Source organism: Lycium barbarum, chromosome 11 (genome assembly GCF_019175385.1).
Source record: "Lycium barbarum isolate Lr01 chromosome 11, ASM1917538v2, whole genome shotgun sequence".
Lineage (NCBI taxonomy): Eukaryota > Viridiplantae > Streptophyta > Magnoliopsida > Solanales > Solanaceae > Lycium > Lycium barbarum.
Window position 1 is genome coordinate 92,300,583 of NC_083347.1, and position 6,674 is coordinate 92,307,256.

Consider the following 6,674-nt stretch of genomic DNA (forward strand, 5'->3'; position numbering starts at 1 on the left):
TTGGGCGTAAACCAATTTTACGGTCCGTAAAGTGATTTACGGACCGTATTTCTCCATGACGGGACCAAAGTGCAAATCTGAAATTTTTGTATTTCCAAAACCTATAAATAGCCATTGTAGGGTTTTTAATAGACATCATTCATTTTATTTTTGTCTTTTGACTTAGAACATTAAATTCTCTCTAGTTTGTGAAGATTCAAACATCAATCCGAGTATTACCAATTCCTTTTTCATTCAAAAGTAAGCAATTATGAATTCTTCAACTTCTTATTTCTTGTTCTTTGTCATGAGTAGCTAAATTCCCTTACTAGGGTTGTGAACCCAATGATGGGTGTTTGGTGATTGGGTTGTGATTGATATACAAATAATGGATTATTAGGGTTTAATTATTCTTCATTCTTCATTCATAATTAATGGTTGCAAACATTGATTAAAGCCATAAACCCTAATTTATTTGGGAAAATAACTAGGGTTAGTAAGAATAATTAACAAGAACTCAAAGCTTTAAACTTTTTTTAATAAATTCACTTAGGAATAAGAAGAATTTACTTGGCATGATTAATCGTTCGTCATTATCACTTTCTTATATTTGGGAAAATCATAGAAAGATATAATCTTTATTTATTGGGAAATAGTAGAGATTCACATAGAGATTAAGTGCATTCATATAATGATCCATTATAAGTATATCAAGATCAATACCCATGATCATACACCCTATCTAGCGGAGACACAACCTTAGTTTCTTTTACCATAAATTTCCACCAAAGCAATAGTTTAGCAATTAGTCATAGAAACAACAAACTTTTACACAAATTATTGGATTAAGACATTAGACCTAGAACCTAGCATCTACGACTTTAGTAACCTTTTCACACCATATTCCCTGTGGGATTCGACTCCAACCTCGTTGGGTTACTATATTTGACAACGTCTGGGTTATACCATTAATAGGTGTAAATTTGAGCGTATCAAATTTTGGCGCCGTTGCCGGGGAATACGGTTTTGAAATTACTAACTAGTGTTTGCTTTGATTAAAGTCTTTTGCTTATTCCATCACACCTTGTTTTCTACTCTGAGTAAACTAGGTGAACATGAATCAAAATCAGCAGAATCAGCGTGCTGGTAATCAGGTGAATCGGTTGAACAATCAGGCGAATGAATCTGATGATGAGAATATTTTTGCTGAACTTGTTCAAGAGGAGGACTATGCATATGCTATTGTTCAACCTCGAGTTGGAGCTGCTACTGTGAAAATTGACTCATCTGTATTCCAGCTGTTGAAACTGGAGGGATACTTTCGGAACTCTATCGAGAATGACCCTCAACGTCATTTGCAAAATTTTGTGGATGTGTGTGCTAATCACATCCAGAACAATGTTCCACAAAATGCTATTCGGTTGAGGTTATTCAAACATTCCTTAGCTGGGGAGGCAAGAACATGGTTCGAGAAGCTGCCCCGAAATTCGATTACTTCATGGGCAGAGATGGTAGCTGCTTTTCTTACAAAGTGGTACCCCCCTAGCAAGAAGGCTGAGATTCGCGACAGGATATATGAATTCAAGCAGCGACCGGGGGAACAACTATATGAAGCCTGGGAGAGGTTCAAAGAGTATTTGCAGAAGAGCCCGAATCATGGTTTTCCGGAAAATATATTGATGGAGAAGTTCTACCTAGAGTTAGATCCAGTGACACAGTCAGTAGCTAACAATGCAGCTGATGGGTGTTTTATGAACAAGACCTTTCGACGAGCGACCACCATACTTAACAAGCTGACAACTCATAATCAGGCATGGCACTCAAACAATGCTGATGTGGTACCGTATGGTAGTGCTATGCTCCAGAATATAGTGAAGGAGAATCAAGATACCCAGCAAACACTGGCAGAACTTGCAACAAATATTTCCTTGCTGACAAAGAAGTTCGATGAATCTCAGATCAAAAAAGTAAATGTGTGTGAGGATGATGTAGTTTTGCCAAAAGGGATGTACCATGCTCAAGATGGTCCGTTCCTTGATGGCCACCCATGCAGGTTGAAGATGTCAATTATGTTAATAACTCTCAAGGGGATTATCAAAGACAGAATTACCAAGGTGGCTATCAAAATCAGAATCAATGGAGACCTCAGCAAGGTCAAGGTGCTTACAACAACTCTGGAAACTACAACAATAACTATGGTGGTGCGAACCAAGGGAGCTACAACAACAGCAGCAATTTTGGGAACAAGAGTTCCAATCCTTAAATACCACCGAAAGGGCAGTCATCAGAGCAGAGTAGTTCGAAAGTTGAAGCAATGCTTGAGAAGATTCTGGCAAATCAATCGAAGTCTCAAAGGACTCTATCTGGGCTGACAGAAATAGTGGGTTCTCATATAGCGGCTATTCCAAAGCTTGAGTCGCATATGAGGGATATTTCTAGAGAGCAGCACCCTCCTAAAAAGGGAGGACTTCCAAGTGACACCATCCCAGTTTGAACAACGTGTTTGTCATTACTACTAGAAGTGGTAAAACATTACAGGAAGCTGCTTAGAAGGTGATTGATCTTGAGCCGATAGATGATGAGAATGGGGTGCAGTCTGAAGCACCCACTATTACTGATGAGATTCCTACTGACAGGAAGGTGGCCAATATTCCAGAGATGATTAGGGAAGTTGATAACACGAGCAAGTAGGCTGTAAAAGGGGCTCTCCGCCCTTTGACAAAGTTTTTCAAATCTAAACCTCCCTTTCCTCAGAGGTTGGTAAAGAAGTAGGAAGATGCTATGTTTGAGAAGTTTTATGATCAGCTGAAGCAGTTATCTTTGAATTTTCCCTTCTTGGAAGCTGTTATGGAGATGCCGGGTTTTGCGAAATATTTGAAGGAATTTCTTACCAAGAAGAAAACGGTGCATCATGCCACCGTGAGTTTGACTCACACCGTGAGTTCCATCATTTCAACTACAACTGTGCAGAAAAAGAGAGACCTTGGGGCGTTCACCATTCCTTGTTCTATTGGGCACCATAATTTTGCTCGCGCTATGTGTGATAATGGGGCGAGTATAAATTTGATGCCCCTTGCTATATACAAACAATCAGGTTTAGGGATGCCAAGGCCGACTACAATGAGATTGCAGATGGCTGATAGGTCTATCAAAAGACCTGTTGGGGTGGTTGATGATGTAATCGTCCGGGTTGGTGATTTTATGTTGCCCGCTGATTTTGTTATTCTTGACTGTGCTGTTGATCGAGACATTCCTATCATTCTGGGGCGACCTTTCCTTGCTACAGGGAGGGCTTTGATGGATTCTGAGAAAAATGAAATAAAGTTCCGAGTCAACAATGAAGAAGTGACCTTTCAGGCTAGCCAAGGGATGAAGTTACCAAGTGCTTACGAGAGTATTTCGGTAATTGATTCATTCGACATTGTAGATGAAGCAGTGGAGTTCAAGATGGAAGAAGAGAGTTTGGGTGAGGCTTTGGCTGGTATTCTGATGAATTTCGATGCTGAAGACATGGAAGGCTATGAGGCGACAGTTAATTCACTTGTTGGGTTGGGCTCATATACATACCACCCAAAGAAGCTGAATCTTCGATCATTGAGCCACCTAAGTTGGAGCTTAAACAGGTCCCATCACACCTGAAATATGAGTTCCTTGGTCCGGACAATACATTACCGGTGATTGTTTCAGCCTTATTGACTGAGGAGCAGATTGTGCAGCTTTTGGAGGTATTGAGGGAGTATAGGCGTGCTATTGGTTGGACCATAAAAAAAATTAGGAAATTGAAACGCAAAAAGAATTGCTAGTTGGATAGGAATAAAACCACATCGAGGTCGAAAACGTGAAAGAAAATAAAGGGGTTGGAAAGAAAAGAGGCAAATCAAGGTAAAGTGATGTTGTAGTGTCAAGGAGGGTGAGTCACTCATACCTAAAAAGTATCCTACCCGTCCCTAAGCCTACATTACAAGCCGAAACAAGTCCTAATGTGATCACAACCGAACGAGCCTAGGATGAAAACATAGAAAATAAGGACAAGCCTATGGTATTTGCATGTGTAGATATGAACTCTTTCTGAGTGTTGAGTGTTTTTCTCTTCTCTTTCATCTTTGTCCCATTCATGTCGTATATATGTGTGTTGGGACATTCTTTGGTCTATGTGAGGGCATAAGGTGGAGAATTGAACAAAATAAAGTGACTGCCCAAAGTAGCGTTTGTATCCACAATAGCACGTTCGATAATGTAATGTCATGTATTGAAGCTTCATGGTTAGTCATAATGTTCTTAAGTTGTGTATATTGCTTTACAATAGACAGTTGGGGTGGTCAATTGAAAGGAAACATGCATGCCAGAAGTTCCAAGTCAAAACCGATGTAGACATTGTATTCTATGATATCTAAGTGTTAGATTGAGTCATTGTGTGGTATGGCCTGCTTGAGGACAAGCAAATACTTTAAGTTGGGGGTGTTGATGTGGCGTGATTTTACGCAACAATCGATGCTTTTTTACTCTACGTTTTACTTGTTTTTAAGCAAGCCTATGTGATTTTACGTGGTTTTTAGTGTTTTTCAGGTAAAGGAACAGATTCGGCACAATCACAGTTGAAGTGCAGAACCAGGTCGTGAATTGAAGTTTACGGTCCGTATTCTACAATACGGGTCGTATTCCATTGTCGTGTTTAAGGATAGCAAAACCAAAAAGTCAAGCTGAGAAGATGGTGGTTTACGAGCTAGGTTTACGGACCGTATTTCAGTTTACGGTCCGTATTCCATCACGTATTTAACCAGTTGAGCATCTGGCAGAAAGTCGATGTGTTGGATGTTGAAATACGACCATGCAGTTTACGGACCGTAAACCACTTTACGGTCCGTATTTCAAAAGAGGAAGTTGCACACAACTAAGCAGCCAACTTGGGCGTAAACCAATTTTACGGTCCGTAAAGTGATTTACGGACCGTATTTCTCCATGACGGGACCAAAGTGCAAATCTGAAACTTTTGTATTTCCAAAACCTATAAATAGCCATTGTAGGGTTTTTAATAGACATCATTCATTATATTTTTGTCTTTTGACTTAGACCATTAAATTCTCTCTAGTTTGTGAAGATTCAAACATCAATCCGAGTATTACCAATTCCTTTTTCATTCAAAAGTAAGCAATTATGAATTCTTCAACTTCTTATTTCTTGTTCTTTGTCATGAGTAGCTAAATTCCCTTACTAGGGTTGTGAACCCAATGATGGGTGTTTGGTGATTGGGTTGTGATTGATATACAAATAATGGATTATTAGGGTTTAATTATTCTTCATTCTTCATTCATAATTAATGGTTGCAAACATTGATTAAAGCCATAAACCCTAATTTATTTGGGAAAATAACTAGGATTGGTAAGAATAATTAACAAGAACTCAAAGCTTTAAACTTTGTTTAATAAATTCACTTAGGAATAAGAAGAATTTACTTGGCATGATTAATCGTTCGTCATTATCACTTTCTTATATTTGGGAAAATCATAGAAAGATATAATCTTTATTTATTGGGAAATAGTAGAGATTCACATAGAGATTAAGTGTATTCATATAATGATCCATTATAAGTATATCAAGATCAATACCCATGATCATACACCCTATCTAGCGGAGACACAACCTTAGTTTCTTTTACCATAAATTTCCACCAAAGCAATAGTTTAGCAATTAGTCATAGAAACAACAAACTTTTACACAAATTATCGGATTAAGACATTAGACCTAGAACCTAGCATCTACGACTTTAGTAACCTTTTCACACCATATTCCCTGTGGGATTCGACCCCAACCTCGTTGGGTTACTATATTTGACAACGTCCGCGTTATACCATTAATAGGTGTAATTTGAGCGTATCATATATGAATGCGTATGATATCTCATATGTGATTGTATCAGTGGACATGTGAGTCCCAGTAACCGGCGCTACGGTAAAGAAGGCATTAATCAAGTAAGGGTACCGAAGTTTGAGTGACAGCAAAAAATAAATGGTACAAGTGTTACAAGGTAAGCTGCCATTATTTTCACTACAGGTTAAGATTGGAAAGTTCTAATATAATGATATTTGGAAAAGAAAGTGAGTGAGTAGATGGAAAATAAAGAGATCAATGTGTCGGAACAAAATGAAATATGAGAAACCTCGGTGAGTGGAGCTCCCGAGAGAAACTACCGGCAAAGCACGAGACTATTTGGGTAAGAACTCAAAGTAGGCATACGAAAAGGATAAAGAGTGGTAATATAGAACAAAAGAGGAAAATGAAATAAAGTTCCGAGTCAACAATGAAGAAGTGACCTTTCAGGCTAGCCAAGGAATGAAGTTACCAAGTGCTTACGAGAGTATTTCGGTAATTGATTCATTCGACATTGTAGATGAAGCAGTGGAGTTCAAGATGGAAGAAGAGAGTTTGGGTGAGGCTTTGGCTGGTATTCTGATGAATTTCGATGCTGAAGACATGGAAGGCTATGAGGCGACAGTTAATTCACTTGTTGGGTTGGGCTCATATACATACCACCCAAAGAAGCTGAATCTTCGATCATTGAGCCACCTAAGTTGGAGCTTAAACAGGTCCCATCACACCTGAAATATGAGTTCCTTGGTCCGGACAATACATTACCGGTGATTGTTTCAGCCTTATTGACTGAGGAGCAGATTGTGCAGCTTTTGGAGGTATTGAGG

The 6,674-nt window shown here is 38.9% G+C and overlaps 1 non-coding gene across 1 annotated transcript; it reads right to left on the minus strand.

Annotated features, from left to right (window-relative positions):
• Nucleotides 1-1,536: 1,536 nt before the first annotated feature.
• Nucleotides 1,537-1,642, minus strand: LOC132620653 (small nucleolar RNA R71). The gene has a single exon (XR_009575090.1). It is a non-coding gene; the product is annotated as a small nucleolar RNA R71 (small nucleolar RNA).
• Nucleotides 1,643-6,674: the final 5,032 nt, after the last annotated feature.